Genomic DNA, 23,104 nt, shown 5'->3' with positions numbered 1-23,104 from the left:
AGTGTAATGAAAACAGTGATCATTCCTTAAAAACAGTAAATGCAAATTCATATTCTGAACAGATACTCTGCAAGAAAGCCAGAGTTTACTTAGAGAAGGTCAAAATCCTAGTAAATGAAAAACCACTTTGCATGAATCATGTCACAGTATTCGTATTTCATTAAATCCCACCAAATTTAATATTTTATCAACTATAGGCATCTTCCTTACTACAGGTTGAGTGCCCCTTATCCAAAATGCTTGAGACAGAAGTGTTTTGAATTTTGAATTTTTTCATATTTTTGGCATATTCATAGATATATAATGAGATATCTTGGAGATGGGACCCAAGTTTAAACACTTAATGCATTTATTTTTTCATGTATATACCTTATAAACAAAGCCTGAAGACAATTTTATTTTTCCTTTGAAGATGCTTTGTGTTGTGTGCCTACATTTTGACCGCGACCCTTCAAATAAAATCAGATGTGAAATTTTCTACTTATGGTGTCACATTGGTGCTCAAAAACCTTCAGATTTGGGAGCATTTCAGATTTGGGATTTTTGGATTGGAGATATTCAACCTGTAACTCAAGACCTTCTTTTTAATATGTTGTACATATGAAATCGCATACTCTAAAACTATTACAAAATAATCTATTTACTACTTCACAGATTTGATTAAATATTGTCCTTTATATTCCCTGTTTATCTCAAAATAATAGAGCCTCAAACTTTATAGGAGTATTGAAATTATACCAATATTGCAAAAAATACAAATCAATAATGTCATCTTAGAGCTTAAAAATTGTTTATGATTTTTATTTCTACATAAAATATATAAGTATGGGGAAATTTCCTCATCCATAAAATAGGAACAGATGAGTAAAACCAGTTTTCTCTATGGTGCAGTACGGTTAAAAGCATAGGTTTTGGAGTCAGAAATATCTGTGTTTGAGTCTTAGCTCTGCCACTTGCTAGTTTTGTTTTGGTCTTAACATTTGCCTTTCTTCATCTATAAAAGGAGATAACACCTGTGATGCATATTTGTTATAAAGATTAAAGGGCGGTTGGGCGTGGTGGCTCACGCCTGTAATCCCAGCACTTTGGGAGGCTGAGGCGGGTGAATCATCTGAGGTCAGGAGTTCGAGACTATATATAATGCCAAACTCAAAAATATTCTAAATGATAAACAGGTAACATAATGTTTATATTATTTTGCTGTGTTTATCATAAGTGACTTCTCAGAATCACTGGGCACATCAGATATTTTCTTTTTGTTTTTAATGGAAAAAGTATTTTCTTCCTTTCTTTGTAGAGAAAGCAATGAAATTATCCAGGAAAATTTATTTCTTATTACTCTTCTAAAATATAATCTTTATGTTTTCCTTCAGAACAGAAAAATTTTTATAGCTTTATTGAAGTATAATTGACAAATAAAAATTAAACATATTTAAGGTATACAAAATAATGTTTAGATATATGTATAAATTGTGAAATGATTTCCACAATCAAGCTAATTAGCACATCCCTAATCTCACATTGTTATAGTTACCATGTGTGTGTGTGGGTACATGTGTGTGTGTGTGTTCGGAAAACTTAAGATCTGTTCTCTTAGCAAATTTCAAGTACGTTCTTATTAACTATAGTCACCATATGATACATTAGGTCTCCAAAATTTATTTACAACTTAAAGCTTCTATGATTTGACCAACAGCTTCCCATTTTCCCTCCACTCAGCCACTGGCAACCACTATTCCACGCTGTGCATACAAAATCGCATGCTCTAAAATTTCTATGAGATCAACTATTTTAGATTCTACATATAAATGAGATCCTGCAGTATTTGTTCTTATGTGCCTGAATTACTTAACATAATGTATTTCACAATTGTCACAAATGACAGAAATTTCCTTCTTTTTAAAGGCTGAATGATATTCCACTGTATATAAATAGCATATTTTCTGTATGCACTCATCCATCAATGGACATTTCAGTAGTTTCCATATCTTGGCTATTGTTAATAATGCTGCAATAAACCTGGAAGTACAAATATATTTTCAATGTGCTGATTTCATCTCCATCAGATGAGACCCCAGAAATGGGACTGCTGGATCATATGGGAGTTCTATTTTTAATTTCTCAAGGAACCTCCATACTGTTTTCTTTCCATAATGGCTGTAGCAAATTACATTCCCAACAACAATGTATAAGGTTCCCTCTTCTCCACATCATCACCAACACTTGTTTTCTTTTGTCTCTTCTTTATAACAGCCATTCTAACATGTATGCAGTGATGTCTCACTGTGGCTTTGATTTGCATTTCCCTGATGACTGAGCACCTTATAATATACCTATTGGCCATCTGTATGCATCCTTTGGAAAATTTTCTATTCAGGTCCTTTGCCCATCTTTGGTGTTTGTTTTTGTTTTTACTGAGTTGTATAAGTTTCCTATTTTTTATATTAATTCCTTATCAGATGCATGATTTTTAAATATATCTCCAATCCATAGGTTGCCTTTTCACTTTGGTATTTCCTTGCTTAGCAGAAACCTATTGGTTTAGTGTAGTCCCACTTGTTTATTCTTACTTTTATTGTCTGTGCTTTTGGTGTCATATCCTAAAAATCACTGCCAAAACTAATGTCATGGAGATTTTTCCCTATGTTATCTTCAAGGATTTTTACAGTTTCAGGTCATACACTTGAATATTTAATCCATTTTGAGTTTATTGTTGTATATGATGTAGGATAAGAAGATGATTTCTCTTATTTTCATGGTGGATATAAAGTTTTCACAACATCATTTTTGGAAAAAACTATCATTTTTTCATTGTGTATTCAGGGTGCCTTTGTCAAACATTAGTTAATCACCTCTAGACCTGCCTTACAAGAAATGCTAAAGGGAGTTCTTCAAGCTGAAACAAAAGGATGCTAGTTAGTAACATGAAAACATATCAAAGTATAAAACTCACTGGATGAAGACCTTTAAAATGCTGCACTTCCATTTAGTGAATAGTAAATATATTTCCTTATAAGTCCTTATGACTTTCTTAATAACATTTTCTTTTCTCTAGCTTACTCTGTTACAGGAATAGAGTATGTAATACATATAATCTACAAAACATGGGTTAATCAACTGTTTATCTTATCAATACGGCTGGAGGTCATCCGTAGGCTATTAGTAGTTAAATTTTCAAAGAGCCAAAAGTTATACAGACATTTTCAACTGTGTAGAAGGTCTGTACCCCTAACTCTTGCATTGCTTAAGAGTCAACTATATATTCCTTTTTTGTACTAAGCCTTTGAAATCCAGTGTATATGTTACACTTAAAGCACATCTCAATTCATAATAGCTATGCTTCAAGTGCTCAATAGGCGTATGTGGCTAGTGATTACCAGTGGGCACCAAAAGGTCTGGCTATTAAGTGCTATGTTTTGGGGGTAGAGAATTATTATGATTTGGAATGAATTCTGGGGGCAGATGGAATTTGAGTTGGGTCCTGAAAGAATGCTAAGGTTTACAAAAATGGGGACAGCATTTCTGGTATAAATAGTGTAAGGGAAGAGAATAGATTTGCTGGGGTAGACATTTGTTTTTAAAATTAATTATGTGCCTAAGTACATAGCAAACACTGTGAAACTCAGCATACAATACACACAACCCTTACATCAATGGTTCTAAAACTTGAGCATCAGAATCACCTGAAAGGCAAAACACAATTTACTGGGACCCACCCTGAGTTTTTGAAGCAGTGGGTCTGAATTCCATTTCTAACATCTAGGTGGTGCTTATGCTACTGGTCCAGGGACCATACTTGGAGAACCATTGCCTTACATTAACACTTCCTAGCAGATATTAGCTCCATTTTATAGGTAAGAAAGTGAGGCTAAGAAAAACTAAATAATTTAACAGAGATTGTATAGATAATATGTAGCAAGAATGTGATTCAAGTGCAAGTCTGGAATTTACATCTAGGTCTGCCTCGGCTTCCCAAAGTGCTAGGATTACAGGCGCGAACCACCGCCCCCGGCCAACTCCAGCTTTTTATTCCCCTATGAATTATTATAAAACATTTACATTTTTTGTGCTTATATTTAAGTCTATGATCCATTTTGAGTTTATTTTTATATAAAATAACACTTGGAAATTGAAATTTCTGACTGCTGGTATTATATAGAAATGGGATTGACTTTTGTATCCTGAGACCTTGCTAAGCTTACTTATTTGTTCTAGCAGCATTTTTGTATAATCCTTAGAATTTTCTACATAGATGATCATGTCATCTGTAGATAAAGACTATTTCACTTATGTCTTTCCATTCTGCCTTTTATTTTTCTTCCTTTCTTACATTGGCTAGGACCAGCATAATGTTGAACTGAAATGGTGAGCATAGACATTCTTTTTTTTTTTTTTTTTTTTTTTTTTTTGAGACGGAGTCTCGCTCTGCCGCCCAGGCTGGAGTGCAGTGGCCGGATCTCAGCTCACTGCAAGCTCCGCCTCCCGGGTTCACGCCATTCTCCTGCCTCAGCCTCCCCAGTAGCTGGGACTACAGGCGCCCGCCACCTCGCCCGGCTAGTTTTTTGTATTTCTTAGTAGAGACGGGGTTTCACCGTGTCAGCCAGGATGGTCTCGATCTCCTGACCTCGTGATCCGCCCGCCTCGGCCTCCCAAAGTGCTGGGATTACAGGCTTGAGCCACCGCGCCCGGCCGAGCATAGACATTCTTACCTTGTTTCCAATCTAAGGGAGAAAGCATTCAGTTTTTCATCAAGTATAATGTTAAGTGAAAGTTTTTCAGAGATATCCCTAGTATTAGAAGGAAGTTCTCTTCTAATTTGCATTTATAAAGAGAATGACACAAATTCACATCAATGGTAGGGAATCTTAAGTTCCCTTCTAATACTAGATTTCTGAGTTTTTATCATGAGCAGATAGTGAATTTTGTCAACCAGTTTTCCTATATTTATTGAAAGGAATATATGGTTTTTCTTTTTTTAGAGACAGAGTTTTGCTCTGTCACCCAAGCTGGAGTGTAGTGGTGCAATCATAGCTCATTGCAACCTTGAACTCCTGGGCTCAAGTGATCTTCCCACCTCAGCCTCCCCAGTAGCTGAGACTACAGGTGCATGTTCCACTATGCCCAGCTAATTTATTAAAAAAAAAAAAATCGTTGAGATAGGGTCTCCCTATGTTGCCCAGGCTGGTCTCGAATTCCTGGCCTCAAGTGATTCTCCTACCTGAACCTCCCAAAGCACTGTGACATAGCACCTGGCTGGTTTTTAATTTTAAGCCTGATAATATGACTAATGACACTGATTTTTGAATTTTAATCAGTCTTCAATTCTTGGGACATTCTCTAGTAGATCATGATTTATGATCACTGTTATATATTTCTGTATTTCATATACTCAAATTTTGGAAAGAATGTGCATATCTATGTCCATGACAGATATTGGTACGGAGATTTTTTTAAATACCTTTGATATCAGGTTGGAGAAGAATTCATGATGATGCTTATAGATTATCTAAATTACAAATCTAACCGCTATGTTTCTTGATACAGAAAGAATGAAGATCTTTCATAAATAATACCAATTACACAGTAAATGGGAATTTATATCATATATTAATTTTTCAAAAGTTATATGAAACCCTGAAATAATTAAACATAATCGCTTTTTTAAAATCCCCCATATTAAATTGTTTAACTTTGTTGCCATTACCAAGAATTTTGCGTTTCTTAAATATTTAATGGAAATAGTTTCATGGCTATAAGTTATAAAGTGATTTCTCTCCTTTTGCAGCATGAAGATAATTTGAAAATCTCTATTCATTGATATGAATTTGTATCATTCTTTTTTCTTTTTTTTTTTTTTTTTTTTTTTTTGGACATGGAATCTCGCTCTGTCATCAGGCTGGAGTGCAGTAGCGCGATCTCGGCTCACTGCAACTTCTGACTTCCTGGTTCAAGTGATTCTGCGGCCTCCGCCTCCTGAGTAACTGGGATTACATGCATGTGCCACCACGCCCATCTAATTTTTGTATTTTTAGTAGAGACAGGATTTCACCATGTTGGCCAGGATGGTCTCGATCTCCTGACCTCATGATTCGCCCGCCTTGGCCTCCCAAAGTGCTGGGATTACAGATGTGAGCCACTGCGCCCAGCCGTATCATTCTCTTTACAAATGAAAAAGAGGTTAATGTTGACCAGACTCTAGTTAAATAAAACAATATATTAGACTCCTGTAGGGTAGTGAAGATAAACCAATGCTTCTAAAACAACATATCTCTCAGTGAAATAATAAGATCAAAGTGGTTAGGGGAATCATAACCTTTTTAGCAATTTCCAAATTGTGCTGTAGGTATAAAGTCAGTTTTCAGAGTGCTAGAGTCAGAAAAGTTCATATTAACATGTAAGATCCTGTCAGGAAGCAGACCATGACCTGATATAAAACCAGCGGCCAAGTATTATTGAGATAAGATCATAAATAAGTTGTAAGTTCACAAAACTTCATAGTAAATGGTGGTTTCTCTGGGAAGCAGACCCCTAGACCAAGATTAGCAGGAGGTATATTAAGGAGTACCTTTGGGATCAAACCTATGAAAAGGGAGGGGAATGAAACAGTTTTGGACAGAGGAAAAAGTTAAACTGTGATCCAAATCTACCAACAGTCTTGGCTGACCCTGCAGGGAACTCTGGAGCCAGAATGGCCCTTCAGAGTTGTCTCTAGCTGGGCCAAAATAGATAGGACTCTATATTTCCACAGCAATCAGTCATTGACTGTGGGCCATCCTGGGAAGGAGGGTTACCTTAGTCAAGTTGGCTCCCTGCAGCTGGGAAAGTCCCTGAAGGGGCTGACAGCTATGGGGTGTCTGCCCATTGTATTCCCAGAAGTTGGAGCAACATGCTTTCATAGAAGGGATAGCTGAGTAGCACCACAGCATGCAAAATAGAGATATAAGAAAGAAAGACCTTAAACCATGCCAAAAGCTTTACTTAAATATGTGCTTATCAAGGTATACATAAGTTGTTCCGTCACTTTATTCTCATCTTTGTACAAATGTCACTCATTCAGGACTTTTCCTAACCAACCTATCTGAAATGGCACCCCTTTACTGTGTTTTATTTTTTCATTATGCTTATCACTATCTAACATTTTAATATACATTTATTTGTTTATTGGGCATCATCTGTCACTCCCATTGGAATATAAGTCACAGGAGATGAGCACCTTTACCTGGTTTACCTCTGTATCCTGCTGTCTAGAACAATGTGGGAAAAATAACATGTATAAATAATCAGAGTTAACTTAATATTTGTATTGGAAATGATCATGATTTGTCGTCATTGATAACTCATTATACTGTGGTTGAAATCAGTATCAAAGATTGTAAATTAGCCTAGGTTCCTGATGAGAAATGCAAAATGTACAACTAAGAACTTTAAGGTAGGTCATTGTGATGGTTAATTTTATGTATCAACTTGACTGGGCCACAAGGTGCCCAGACATTTGGGCAAACATTATTCAGGGTAATGGGATGGGCCTCATCCAATCAACTGATGTTTTCAATGAAACAAAAAGACTAACAACCATCCTCAGTTTGCCAACTGCAGATCTTGTAACTAGTCAGCCTCCATAATCATGTGATCATGTAAGCCAATTCCATACACACACACACACACACACACACACACACACACACACACATTACGTTTCTCTGGAGAACCCTAATACAATCATTTTACTTAAATTTCTGGCCAGGTGCAGTGGCTCATGCCTATAATCCCAACACTTTGGGAGACCAAGGCAGGAGGATCACTTGAGCCGGGAGTTCAAGACCAGCCTGGGCAACAAAGCAAGACCCCAACTCTACAAATAAAAATAAAAATAATTAGCCACGCAGAGCGGCATGTGTTTGTAGTCCCAGCTACTCAGGAGGCTGAGAAAAGATCACTTGAGCCTGGGGGGGTTCAAGGCTGAAGTGAGCTATGATTAAGCCACTCCACTCCAGCCTAAGTGCCAGAGTAAAACCCTGTCCCTAACAAAAAGAAAGAAAAATAAACAGATTTCTAACTATGAAAGTAAAATACAAATAGAACCCTAAGTAAATAGTATGTATTTTGTTATTCCCTGCAAAGAACATTAACCATGAGTTGAAATTTATCTTTCAAATGTGTTGCTGTTTATATGTATATCTGAGAAACAAAGGGTCTTGTAAAGTGCTCTCTTAAGAAAATCCAAAGATCTAAAGAAAGAAGTATAAAGTCTCCTATATATATTCCAGTCAGCTAAATATATTTCAGTATTTACTTAAAATTCAAAGGCTGTCAATAAAGTCAAAAGGGTCAGGCATGGTGGCTCATGCCTGTATTCCCAGTGTTTTGGGAGGCCAAAGCAGGAGGACTGCTTGAGCCCAGTAGTTCAAGACCAACCTAGACAACATAGCAAGACCCTCTCTCAACAACAAAGGTAAATTTTAATTAACCAGGTGTGGTGGCACACACCTGTAGTCCTAGCTACTCTGGAGGCTGCGGTGGGAGAATCTCTTAAGCCCCAGAGTTCAAGGCTGCAGTAAGCTATACGGTGCCATTGTATTCCAGCCTGAGTGACAAGAGTAAGACCCTGTCTCTGAAAAAATTTTTTTAATTTAAAAAGTCAAAGGACATGAAGCACACCGTTATCCAAATGTATTACCCAAATATCTTCAAATGCTAAAAAGTCATTTTTGGATTAAAGGTCTCTTGGGAGTCTACATGCCTACACTCCCCTTCCATTAGTGTGAATAATCAAAAACTAACTGGATTTCAAGTGGTACATTTAAATGGACATCTTCTGATGTTATTTCATCCAAATTATTTTGAGAGAAAGAAATGTTGCAGACAATTGTACCACTTCTTGTAAAGCTGCATTTAAATGACTCCTCATAAGCAAATGCCTATTTGACTTACATGAAAATACACACAAACTAATCTAGCTTACTTTGGATAAATGTAGATGGTTCTGCTATTTGACTGACTGTTAATATATAAAGGCTATAAACTATGTTTGTTTTAAATAAGAGAAATAAAAACATTTCATTTGAAACAAGTTTCCACTTGGATTTTAAAAGCCAAACAGTTGTTTTCTCAAGCCAAACTTCAGAAAACAATTCTTTATCCCCTGCTCAAGTGAAGAGTATACATTTTAAAGAAGTCATTATCCAATATGAAAACACTTTTTAAAAACTCTTCCATAACCTGAGCAACATAGCCCAGGCAACTCTGTCTCTACTAAAATTTTTTTTTTAATTAGCCAGGTGTGGTGGCACGTTCCAGTAGTTCCAACTATTCAAGAGGGAGAGGCAGGAAGAGCACTGGAACTCAAAAGTTCAAGTCTGCAGTAAGCTATGATTGAGCCACTTCACTCCAGCTTGGGCAACAGAGCAAGACCTTGTCTCCAAAAAAAAAATAAAAAAAACACACACAATTATTTCAAAGTTTCTATATTTACAGATCTTGAAGATAAAATTTAACAAAACTTGTCCTTGAAATGAAATTCATCATTAGGAAGATTCTACTAATCTAAAATGTTCATAATTTATCTCCAAAAAATGACAAATTTATCCTAATTTGCTCTTATTTGAAAGGAGTGTCTTCTATTTAGCACCAAAAAATCCCAAATGTGAAGCCTTTTTTCCCCAAAAATACTGATCAACAAACCCTGCTTATGTGTTAATTATGAACTGCTAATACAGTGCTGTTTCTCTTCAGGCCATTAAAATAGTGGGAATATGCTGCTATAACGAATTTTCCTATGCTAACGGCAGATATTTTCTTTTTATTTTCTGAGACGGAGTCTCACTCTGTTGCTGAGGCTGGAGTGCAATGGCATGATCTCGGCTCACTGCAACCTCCACCTCCTGGGTTCAAGCAATTCTCTGCCTCAGTCTCCCAAGTAGCTGGGATTACAGGCACCTGCCACCACCCGGGCTAATTTTTGTATTTTTAGTAGAGACGGGGTTTCACCATCTTGGCCAGGCTTGTCTTGAACTCCTGACCTCAGGTGATTCACCCGTCTTGGCCTCCCAAAGTGCTGGGATTACAGGCGTGAGCCACCGCACGCAACCTAGATATTTTCTTAGTTTAAGAACAAAAAATGTCCAACATTTTTCCTACTATTCTTGCCACACATATTTTTTATCAATTTTCTCCTCTGCTAATCAGAGCCATTCATAAAAACTTAAGAAAATCTACCTCTTGGTAGATTTTGATGACCCACTGTAACCGAGTCCCCATGGTAAGATTCTTGTAGACACAATGACATTGTCTTTCTCAGTTTGGTATATTTTATGAACACCGAATTATAGGCATACCTCAGAGATACTGCAGGTTCACTTCCAGACCACTTTTATAAAACAAATATTGCAATAAAGCGAGTCACACAAATTTTTTGGTTTCCCAGTGCATATAAAATTAGGTTTACACTAAATTGTAGTCTATTAAGTGTGCAATGACATTATGTCTAAAAACACAATGCACATAACTTAATTTTAAAAATACTTCATTGCCAAAACATGCTAACAATCATCTAAGTCCTCAGCAAGTCATAATTTTTGGGGGGATAGAAGGTCTTGGCTTGATATTGACGGCTACTGACCGATCAAGATAGTGGCTGCTAAAGGTTTGGTTTGCTGTGGTAATCTCTTAAATAAGGCAATGAAATTTAAAACATCAATTCACTTCTTTTCATGAAAGATTTCTCCACAATATGTCATGCTATTTAATAGCATTTTACTCAGAGTAGAACTTCTTTCAAATTTGCAGTCAATCCTCTCAAACCCTGCTCTGCTTTATCAACTAAGTTTATGTAATATTCCAAATCCTATGTTGTCATTTCAACAATATTCACAGCATCTTCACCAGGACTAGATTCCATCTCAAGAAACTACTTTCTTTACTCATCCTTAAGAAGCAACACCTCATCAGTTCAAGTTTTATTGCAAGATTGAAATAATTCAGTTCATCTTCAGACTTTCACTTCTAATTCTAATACTCTTGCTATTTCCATGATATCTGCTATGACTTCCTCCACTGAAGACTTGAACTTGAATGGACCTCAAAGTCATCCACAAGGGTTAGAATCAACTTCTTCCAGATTTCTGTTCATGTTAATATTGTGACCTCCTTCCATGAATTACAAATGTTCTTAATGGCATCTAGAATGGTTACTCCTTTCTCTAGAAGCTTTCCAATTACTTTGTCCATATCCATCAAAGGAAACACTATCTATGGCAATTATAGCCTTATAAAATATATTTCTTAGATAATAAAACTTAAAAGTTGAAATTATTCCTTGGTGCATGGGCTGAAGAATAGATGTTATGTTAACATGACTGCTCTTTGTACATCTTCATTACAATTGTTGGGTAACTAGGTGCATTGTCAATGAAAAGTAATATTTTGAAAGGAATCTTTTTTTCTGAGCAGTAGGTCTCAAAAATGGGTTTAAATATTCAGTAAGCCATGCCACAAACTCATATGCTGTCATCCAGGTGTTGTGATTCTGCTTATAGAGCACAGGCAGAGTAGATTCAGCGTTAATATTAAGGGCCCTAGGATTTTGTAAATGTTGAATGAGCACTGGCTTCAACTTAAAGTCACCAGCTGCATTAATCCCTACCAAGAGTGTCATTCTGTCCTTTGACACTTTGAGCCAAGCATCAACTTCGTCTCTCTAGCTATTAAAGTCTTAAATGGTATCATCTTCTAGTAAAAGGCTGTTTCATGTATACTGTGAAAATCTGTTGTTTATTGTAACCACCTTCATCAATTATCTTAGCTAGTCTTCTGGATAACTTGCTTCAGCTTCTACATCAGCACTTGCAGCTTCACCTTGCACTTTTATGTTACGGACATAGCTTCTTTTCTTAAACCTCATAAACCAAACTCTGGTAGCCTCAAACTTTCCTGTTTTTTGTTTGTTTGTTTGTTTGTTTTTGGTACAAGTGGCAAATATATTCCTTTTTATAAGGTTTTCTCCAATGTATTTCAATAATGAAAGCATTTTGTTTTATTTTATTCCACTGTTGTTCATAGTTTGAACCCTACACACTCCCTTCCCTTTCATCTCAAAGGGAGCTCATTTGTATGCAGCCACACACTCATCATAGTATAAATATGAGGTGGGATCTGCTCCCAGAATCTTCTTAGGATTTGTTTCCTTGTTGGGCTCTCCAGGGAAAGCATCAAAAGTAATTCTGTCTCTATTAGGAGGGGCCAAGATTTCAATTTTCTCTGGTGAGCAAGCACACATGACCACTGCTTGAGATAATACTCCGCTCATCTTTGTAGGTTTCAGGTTACAGAGTAAAATCACCATCTGATTTTGCATCTGTTCAAGAGGAACATGATTCTCCAGACCACTGACAATTGTTCTTGGGATATTTCCCCAACAACTACATCTTCTACATACAAAGAATCTGCATCAGGATATTTTCTGATAGTTTTGATGCAACCAATTCAAAGACCTAGATGGGAAACATTTATTGGCTTAGAGTTGGTGCTTCCTGCTATTGGTGCTTCCTATTTTTTCTCCTTCTCTCCTTTCTTTTCAATTTTCTCTTTTGCTTTCTTTTCTTCTCCTGCTCCTCTTTTTATCTGTTCTTTGATACCAGAAGATATGGTTGTTACTGGTGTAGATTGTATCACATTTTCAGAAACCACATAATTAGCGTGCAGCGGAGTACCAGATGGAAATGGTATTTGCTTCATTCTGTTTTGAATTTCTGCCTGAATTAGCTCTTGTTTCCATTCAATTTCCTCCTTCACTTTGGCAGGTCCTACTCAAAGTTTCTTCTCTTCCCTCAAATTTGCCTACAAAATGGCTTTTTCCTTAAGTAGAGCAACTTGCTGCTTAAAATATTCAATGATTTGATCCACCTCTGCATCCTTCTGCTCCAGCCTCTTCAGAACAGCATAATTATTTGCCATTTTTGCCAAGAGACAACAGAAAATCATGAAGCAGTGGACAGGGGTTCTGAGGCAGCCTCAGCAAGAAGCAGGTAGGGACAGCTACCTGCATACCATGGCCCAAACTTTTTTTATGGTTTCCTCACCTCTCCTGGCCTTCACAGTATTGAAGAGAGTTAGGGCCTTACAATGAGGCTATGGCATAAGGGAACATTGTGGCTGATTTTATCATCTATCCAGACCAATAAAATGTTCTCTTTATCAGCAACAAGGCTGTTTCACTTCCTTATTATTCATGTGTTCTCTGGAGTAGCACTTTTCATTTCCTCAGGAACTTTTCATTTGCATTCATAACTCTGCCAACTGGCGCAAGAGGCCTCATTTTCGGCCTCTTGCCTTTTAACATGTCTTCCTCACTATGTTTAATCATTTCCAGCTTTTGATTGAAAGTGAGAGACATGTGACTCTTCCTTTCACTTGAACACTTAGAGGCCACTGCAGGGTTATTAATTGGCCTAATTTCAATACCGTTGTGTCTCAGAGAATAAGCAGGCCGGAGGACAGGGAAAGAGATGGGGGATCAGCCAGTTGATGGAGCAGTCAGAACACACACATTTACAGATTAAGTTCACTGTCTTCTCTGGGTGCGGTTGGTGGTACCCCAAAACAGTTACAATGGTAACATCAAAGACCACTTGTCCCAGGTCACCATAACAGATATAATAATAATGAAAAAGAAATATACACAACTATTATGTGCCCATAATAATTAAAAATTTTAAAAATTTTTAATGAAAACTTTTAAATATTACAATTACCAAAATTTGACATGAAGACACAAAGTGCCTACGCCATTGGAAAACACAGTGCCAACAGATGTGCTCAGCACAGGGTTACCACAAACCATCAATTTGTTTTAAAAAATTAACAAACACACACCCACAATATGGAACACAGTAAAGCAAAGCACAATAAATGAGGTATGCCTACATGTACCCCCAAAATTCATATGTTGAATCCCTAACCCCCATTACCTTAGAATGTGTTTATATTTGTATAGGGCTTTTAAAGATGTAATTAAGTTAAAATGACGCCATTAGGGTGGGCCCTGATCCAATTTGACTGGTGTCCTTACAAGAAGTAGAGATGAGAACATACAGAGACACCAGGGAAGCGCATGCACAGAGAAAAGGACACGTGATGCCATAGCAAGAGAGCAGCCATCTGCAAGCCAAGGAGAAAGACCTCAGGAGAAACTAAACCTGCTGATCTGATCTTGGACTGCCACCCTTCAGAACTGTAAGAAAAATAAAGTTTCGTTTTTAAGTCACCCCGTCTGTGGTATTTTGTTGTGGCAGCTATAGTAAACTAAAACAGAATACATGGGTACATTCACTTCATGTAACACTCAGGCTTCTATAATCCCGACATCCTGAGGGGAAAAAAGGGTATATCAAGTCACCAACTAAAATGTAGCCAAGAGAGTATGATAACAAAACAAGATGCTGAATATTTCAGAAGTTCTTCATTGGTTTCTAGAAGTTATTCTAGTTTAATTCAATCACATCCAATCCAGTGCAACCCAATCCAATAAAGTGGCTATTTCTTTTGAACGACTCCAGGGATTCAAAGACAAATGAAACATGATCTTTACCCTATTTTGCTGCTAGTTTTTTTTTCTGAAGATATATTTAAAAAGTGTTATGCTGTGTACTTGTGAAACTATAGAAAATAGACCAAACTATTTTCTAATGCACCATTAAATGATAAAAGTGTGTTGTAAACACTATATGCAAAATGACCCTATTTCATAAATATGTACGTGCATGTATAGAGTGTGTGTACATGTATTACACACTGGAAAAACCACAGGAAATACACATACAAAAATATTAAGAATTGTTCTAAGTGGTACAATTATGGTAACTCTAATTTTTCTTCTTTTTGTTTATCTCTACTGAACTTTTTATTTTAGAAAAAAAGCATTATGAATTTTAAAAGTAATCTTACCCCAACAAAGGTAGCCTAAGCCTGAAATTATACAAGATTAGCCCCCCAAAAATGAAGGAAGCAAGTGGCTGTCAAGATTTTAGAATTTCACTCTAAATTCTGTGAGTTTGCTTATTTTTTACTGTGGTAAAACTTACTTAACATAAAGTTAACCTTTTGAAAGTGTAAGTGAAATCTAGTTGTATATAGAACATTCAAAATGTTGTGCAACCACCACCTTTATCTAGTTTCAAGACATTTCATCTCAGATCCATTAAATCTCGTATCCATTAAACAGTCACTCCCTATCCCCTGCTTTGTCATCCCCTGGCTACTCCCATACTGCTTTCTGCCTCCATTATCTATTCTGGGTCATTCATATAAATGAAAGCCTACAATATGTAACCTTTTGTGTCTGGCTTCTTTCACTCAGAACAATGTTTTTGAGATTCATCCACATTGTAGCATATCTTAGTATTTCATTCCCTTCTATAGCTCAATAATATTTCATTGTGTGGATAGACCACATTTTGTGTATCCATTCATCAGCAGATGAACATTTGGGTTGTTTCCACTTTTGGGCTATGAGAAAAAAATGCTGCTATGGACATTCATGTCAAAGTTCTTTTGAAAACATATGTTTTTAATTATCTTGGGCATCATATCTAGGAGTGAAATGGCTGGGTCATTCCATGGTTAAGTTTATATTTAACTTTTTGAGGAATCCCCAAAATGTTTTCTACAGTGGCTCCACTATTTTACATTCCTACCAGCCATGTCTGAGTGTTCCAATTTCTCAGCATCCTCTCCACTTTTTATTCCACTCTCACCACCTCCCTTATTTTTGTCATAGCCATCCTGGTATCTCATTATGGTCAGTTAGGTTATAATACTCTACACACATCTGACATTTCAGTTTCAGGATCATGTAAGAAGTGCCTAACAATTGTACAAAGTTCTGTGATGAAATGTTTAAATAAATCAATATCCACTAGGAAGAGGGATAAGGCTAGAGTTACTTTAATTAGTCAATTTAGCTAATGCTAAATTTAGGACATGGGAGGTGAAAGAGGAACACATTAGCCCATTAAGTCCCTAGTGGATATCTGGTCTTAATGGGTAAGTAGGAGCTCACATGGTATATTCCCTCTAAAGGTGGCCTAAGCCATGGAATGAAATAATGAAGTTTCAATTCAATTAGGCATCCCAAAAGAAATGAAATAAAAAACAGCTTGACACCAATTTCAAGAAACATTCAATAAAATGGTATATATTGGTCACATTTCCTCAAAAAGAATTTTACGCATGCACTAGGAATTGGATGCAGCTTATACTCAATTTATACAAACAGAAAATAAATCGTCCTTTGAAGACTGCCATTTGCTTTTTGGAGCAAAGAAAACATGGTTCAAGAGAAAGAAATGGAAAAAATACCACTGATACTACCATAAATCTCCATTTATTTTCAAAAATTAAACATACATGAAAGAAGAACGAACGAACTAAAATGCAAGTGGGAGGAGAGAGAGATTTTAAATACCACTAGGGAAAGGTAAGCATCTTCAGGCAACTACTAAGTTGTATCTCTAACAAATTTCAGGGGAATTTTACCACTGCTGATCACAGACATATTTTTATTTCCCCACTCCTTACTTACTCTCTTCACTATTTCCTATTCTTCCTTGATTCCTCCCTTCCTTCCCTTGCCTAAGCATTAAATCTGCCAGAAACCACTGACATTCATCAGCCTTTACAGTGCACTCAAGGGCCAGAAATGCCACCATTCTGGAACAATGATGATTACCTCTACCTTCAGATATGAGATTTGATTTTCCAAAGCCCACTATTTTAGAAGGCTTCATTAGGTAGGCTGGTATCTAGGGAGGCAGGACTTGATATTTTCTTGTCCAAGGGAGACTAACAATATGCCACACTGTGAGATTTCTTCAAAGGGCCTAGGCAACCAGGTGAAGCACGGAGCTGGGGTCTTAGTTATCTTCCCTACATCTTTACCATGGATGCTGCAGTGCTGATGAAGGTGAGGCTCCTTCAATAAGGAGCATTTCGGTAGGAGAGAAAGAGTATGACCAATGCCACACAGCAGCTGAGAAAGAGTTTGTTGATATGTCCAGAAATATAGAGAGAGTGCACATTGGAGATATAACTAAAGGTCCCATATGATTTATCAGGGACAAAAATAGGGGCTTCAATTAATCAATAATAATGTGACTTTATTTGTATAAATAATTTAAAGTTTTGTAACATTCAGACTATGTTTGGTCAAAATAAGGGCCATAGGTTAAGAATTGAATACTTTCTGACAATCAGATTACACTCACGGCTATGTTTCAAGTATTAAAATTATGTACCCTATTCTCCGCATTTGTCCATGAAACAGGCTAATTTCTCTTTGGTACCATACTACAGAACTAGCCTCATCCTCTTGCTTGATAACAATCTCATCAAAAAACACTAGTTTGGTGCCAGGCCTGAGTTAAACTGCAATGTGGAAGAAGACGCCACTGTCTGTAATCCTGTATAACAGATGTATTTCTCACACACTGGAAAGGAGTTTTATGGACCAGATAGACAGACACAGACACTGTGTGGATAAGAGGGGTGCACCTAACAACCCCAGGAGTCTAAGATGGGAAAGTCAAGGTGACAAAACTGAAAAGTGAACAGATGGAAGCATTCTATAGTTGTTCAGAACTTCTGCACAAGATACTGTTCACCTATTTATTGTCTCCTATCCAAATATGTACTATTCACAGAAGCAGAGAAAGAGTTTGCTGGAAGGTAATTTTCAAATATTCGTTCTGATACCCCCTTGAGAAGGAATTAGTGATCTTATCATGGGGAAAATAGATACCCTTTAATTGGATCCTCCTTGGGAATCTTCTCATTGACCTCCCTCAATGAAATAATCCCAGGTCTTTTATATAAGGAGAAAAGGGTTACAGATTAACTGATGAGGAAAGTAAGCTGGGTGAATTAAATAATAGCTAACAGGAATAATGTTTCAGAATAAATATACTGTTCTATAGTTTACCCTAGGTGCAGTATTTTTACAGCTACTATTTATGAGCATTGACAATGTGCCAGGGATGCATGCTTTATTTTACTTAGTCCTTACAACGACTCTAAAAATCTTATTGTCTCCAAGTAAAAGATGAGGAAACAGAGATTCTGAGAGGAGCTAAGTGACTTGCCACAGATAGTAACTAAAAGAGAGACGATCCAAATCCAAGCTTCCTGAATTCCATATGTGTTGGAGTAGTTGCATGCATAATATAGTTATGTTATTTTACCAAACAATATCTGAAACTAGGCAAGACTAGCAGGTTTAGAACCTTCACCAACAACATAGGACTGTATTATCCAAGAAGACCTATGTAATATTATTGATAGCCTAAAAATGTTTTAATGTCTTTTATACAGCAGGAAGAAATTAAAGGAGAAAAATTATTCATTTATGTCTCTAAATTAAAAGGAAAATCAACTTTAAAATAAGCAGTAACTGGGGTAACTCTTACACCAAACAATTACAGACTTTCAATATAAAAGAGGTATAAAATTAATAAAGCAATTTAGCAACTAAGGTGTTTTCATACCAATAAAAGATCAATATTTTGTTAAAAGACATAAGAAAGCTTATTTTAGTTTTATCATTTCAAGTAAAAAGGAGATCAATAGAAAAGCAGTCAGAGGTTACTAGAAAAAAAACATATCTGCAGAACTGTTTCCTTTTTCAAACCAACAAACCAAAAATACTCAACAAGAATAACACAAAACTGCTCAGAAATTCAATCAGACCAAAATATAATACTACTTATAGAGGTTTTGGTTACTATCCACATTTCATCTAACTAAATACTTCAAAAGATAGAAGGTTCACTGAATATTTTAATAGAAACCATATTGTTTCAATACCACAGAAAGACAAGGAGTCCTAAAACCCCTCCAGAGTTCAACCTACAATATCAATCTAATATCATGAAGTACATGTCAAGTTTCTACTGAATTATTAAGTTCCAGTAACAAAGCAACCCAAATCAAGGAAAGGAAAAGAAGTGATTAACAGGAAATAGGGTCCTACTCATGGTTCTGCCACATAGGGCCTGCACATCCTTAGGTACGTTACTTCCTCTCTCTAGGGCTTGGTTTCCCCGTCTATGACATGAAGCATTTGGCCTGGATTATCTTTCAGTTCCTTTCAAACTTTAAAATCATAAGACAGTATCACTTTCTACCTCCTAATCTATACACAATGACTGTGCACCCCTGACAGAATCGTTAAACTAGTTTTCTCATTTCCATGCTTCCAATTTTTGTCTCAATGCTTAAGCTAATAGAAACAATATCAGATTTAAACAAATTACCACACATTTACATTATAAAAATAAAAATACTTTTTTCCCTTCTAAAAAAACCGGTACATATGCAGAATATGCAGGTTTGTTACATAGGTATACGTGTGCAATGGTGGTTTGTTGCAGCTATTGACCCGTCCTCTAAGTTCCCTCCCCTCACCCCCTACCCACAACAGGCCGTGGTGTGTGTTGTTCCCCTCTTAGTGTCCATGTGTTCTCACTGTTCAACTCATTATGAGTGAGAACATGTGGTGTTTGAGTTTCTGTTCCTGTGCTAGTTTGCTAAGGATGAATCCTTTCAGATTCATCCATGTCCCGGAAAAAAACATGACCTCATTCCTTTTTATGGCTGCATAGTATTCCATGGTATATATATATCACATTTTCTTTATCTAGTCTATCACTGATGGTCATTTGGGTTGGTTCCATGTCTTTGCTATTGTAAATAGTGCTGCAATAAACATACACGTGCATGTGTCTTTATAGAATGATTTATATTCCTTTGGTTACATACCCAGTAATGGGATTGCTGGGTCAAATGGTATTTCTGGTTCTAGATCCTTGAGGAATAACCATACTGTCTTCCACAGTGGTTGAACCAATTTACATTCCCACCAAAAGCATAAAAGTGTTCCTATTTCTCCACAGCCTTGCCAGCATCTTTTGTTTCCTGACTTTTTAATAATCACCATTCTGACTGGTGTGAGATGGTATCTCATTGTGGTTATGATGTGCATTTCTCTGATGATCTATGATGTTGAGTTTTTTATTGTGTGTTTTTTGCCCACATAAATGTTTTTTTTTTTGTTGTTTTTTTTTGAGACAGAGTCTCACTCTTGTCACCTAAACTGGAGTGCAGTGGCACGATCTTGGCTCACTGCAACCTTTGCCTCCTGGGTTCAAGCAATTCTCCTGTCTCAACCTCCTGAGTAGCTGGGATTACAGTTGCCCACCACCACACCCGGCTATTTTTTTTTTTTTTTTTTTTTTTTTAGTACAGAAGGGGTTTCACCATGTTGTCCAGGCTGGTCTTGAACTCCAGACCTCAAGTGATCCACCCACCTCAGACTCCCAAACTGCTGGGATTACAGGCGTGAGCCACCAAGCCTGGCCTTAAATGTCCTCTTTTGAGAAGTGTCTGTTCATATCCTTTGCGTAGATGGGGTTGTTCATTTTTTGTTGTTTTTTTTTCTTGTAAATTTGTTTAAGTTCCTTGTGAATTCTGGATATTAGATCAAACATACTGTCTTAAATTCAGCATAATTACTAGCTTTTGCCTAATATACCTGTTAAGTCAGGCAAGAAATATAAGTACATTTATTTTCCTTTGTAGCATTAAGGATTTTCTTAGCACAGGCTATTTGACATATAAGTGTCAAATGGAAAAGGCAAAAAATGGCGAGGCCTGTAGGGCTAGCTAGGTCCTTAATATTTGTAAGTTGAAAGAACAAATGTATCCATAATAGTAACGATTCTCTTGTTTAGGATTTTTTTTAGTGTCAATCCAGGAATGTTACAGAAACACTTGAAGCACCAACAGTGACCAATAATGTGGATGGGTGTTAACAATCACAGTCATGGCCAGGCGTGATGGCTCATGCCTATAATCCCAGCACTTTGGGAGGCTGAGAGGGGTGGATCACTTGAAGGTCAGGAGTTTGACACCAGCCTGGCCAACAGGGTGAAACCCCATCTCTACTAAAAATATAAAAAATTAGCCAGGTGTGGTGGCAGGCACCTGTAATCCCAGCTACTTGGGAGGCTGCGGCAAGAGAATCACTTGAACTCAGGAGGCAGAGGTTGCAGTGAGCCAAGATTGCACCAGGTAACAAGAGTGAAACTGTATCTCAAAAAAAAAAAAAAAAAAAAAAAATCACAGTCATTTGGCCAGGCACGGTGGCTCATGCCTGTAATCCCAGCACTTTGGGTGGCTGAGGCAGGTGGATCACTTGAGGTCAGGAGTTTGCGACTAGCCTGGCCAACATGGTGAAATCCCATCTCTACTAAAAAAAAATACAAAAATTAGCCGAGCGTGGTGGCGGGAGCCTGTAGTCCCAGCTACTCAGGAGGCTGAGGCAGGAGAATTGCTTGAACCTGGGAGGCAGAGGTGGCAGTGAGCTGAGATCACGCCATTACACTCCAATCTGGGTGAGAGAGTGAGACTCTGTCTTAAAAAAAAAAAAAAAAAAAATGGTGATTAAAGTTGTCATTTATAACCATGCTTTTGAGTTCAATACTGAACTAATGGAAGAAATATGAATACTAATACCTTCCAGCCACTTGTGGAAGCCCATTTGAGATCAGAACAACACTGAAAACAACAGGCAATATAGGCTAGGCCATCCAGAGAATTTGGAAGAAGGGTAGAATAAAAATGAAAAGTCTGTATAAGTTGTCTTACCAAGTATTATGGTGAAGGAAAGGGCTAACAGCATAGTTCTGGGGAGCTGCCTTCCATTGTGAGATCCTCATTAGTGTTGAAATATTAGATTTAGGCCGGGCGCGGTGGCTCAAGCCTGTAATCCCAGCACTTTGGGAGGCCGAGACGGGTGGATCACGAGGTCAGGAGATCGAGACCATCCTGGCTAACACGGTGAAACCCCGTCTCCACTAAAAAATACAAAAAACTAGCCGGGCGAAGTGGCGGGCGCCTGTAGTCCCAGCTACCCGGGAGGCTGAGGCGGGAGAATGGCGTGAACCTGGGAGGCGGAGCTTGCAGTGAGCTGAGATCCGGCCACGGCACTCCAGCCTGGGCGACAGAGCGAGACTCCGTCTCAAAAAAAAAAAAAAAAAAAAAAGAAATATTAGATTTAAAAGTTCCTTTCAATCATCAAAAAGAATGGTTTAATGCTCTACAAATCCCCAAACTTTTCCAAAGGAGAATTTGTATTTCTCCTCAGCTAAATAGCAATGGAGAAAGTCAATGTTCAGGTTGAAAGGTTATAAATTACTATGCAGAAAGAATGCCAGTGGCAGAGTCTAATCAAATTAATTGTTTGACACTCAGACTCAAATCCTCTGTGAGTCCTACCAACACTACCCTGTTTAATGCCTTCTAAACTTTGAAGAAATACTAGAAAACATAACATAAAGAAAAAAGTTCAGTAGATGCAATTATATGAGGAAGCCAAGTTTTGTACAAACAAAACTTATGACAAGATAAACTAAAAAATATATATGTAGCCAATACCACAAATGGTTAATATACTATTATATTCACCTTTATTGCTGTATAACAAATTGCCACATACTCGAGAGCTTAAAACAATATTCATTTATTAGCTCGCATTTTCGTAGACCAGAAGTACAGAGAAAACTGTGCTTTCAAAGCATTAATGTAGTCATAACCATGACGATGATGAGTCAGACCCATCCTGATAATCTTCCTTTCTTAAATGTGCTATATAATATTACCTACTCATGGAAGTAAAATCCATCAAATTTACAGCCCCAGGGATTACTCAGGGGCTGTATCCTGGTGGGGGAAGTATGGAGAATCTTGAAGAACATCTTAGAATTTTGCCTGCTGCAATTATATAGGGAGATTATATAATATGTTCCAAAAATATATTTCAAGATACCAAATAAAAAAGAGAAAGTGACATGGGCAAAAAGGCATGAGAAAAGCAAACCTGAGGAAATGGAATCTTTTGGAAAATAATTTCCAAAGGAAATGAAGAGTCATGAAAATGTGAGAACTCCTTAGCCTACCCATACCATTCCTGAAAATATAGGAAAAAAGATTGCTAAAAAGAAAAAACTATGCTGTGAATATACTGGCCTCCTCTCGGTTTTCCTAGCACCATATAAAC

General features: G+C 37.1%; 1 protein-coding gene and 1 pseudogene across 6 annotated transcripts in view; both read right to left on the bottom strand.

The window, feature by feature from the left end:
• Window positions 1–23,104, bottom strand: part of MACROD2 (mono-ADP ribosylhydrolase 2) — a 2,111,745-nt gene that overhangs the window by 1,968,383 nt on the left and 120,258 nt on the right. The gene's annotated exons all lie outside the window — the stretch shown is intronic.
• On the bottom strand, window positions 5,834–21,955 carry LOC126929387 (aminoacyl tRNA synthase complex-interacting multifunctional protein 1-like; annotated as a pseudogene).

The sequence above is a fragment of the Macaca thibetana genome, chromosome 10, assembly GCF_024542745.1.
Source record: "Macaca thibetana thibetana isolate TM-01 chromosome 10, ASM2454274v1, whole genome shotgun sequence".
Classification (NCBI taxonomy): domain Eukaryota; kingdom Metazoa; phylum Chordata; class Mammalia; order Primates; family Cercopithecidae; genus Macaca; species Macaca thibetana.
The sequence above is the reverse complement of the archived record's forward strand: the minus strand, read 5'-3'. Positions and strand labels throughout refer to the sequence as shown.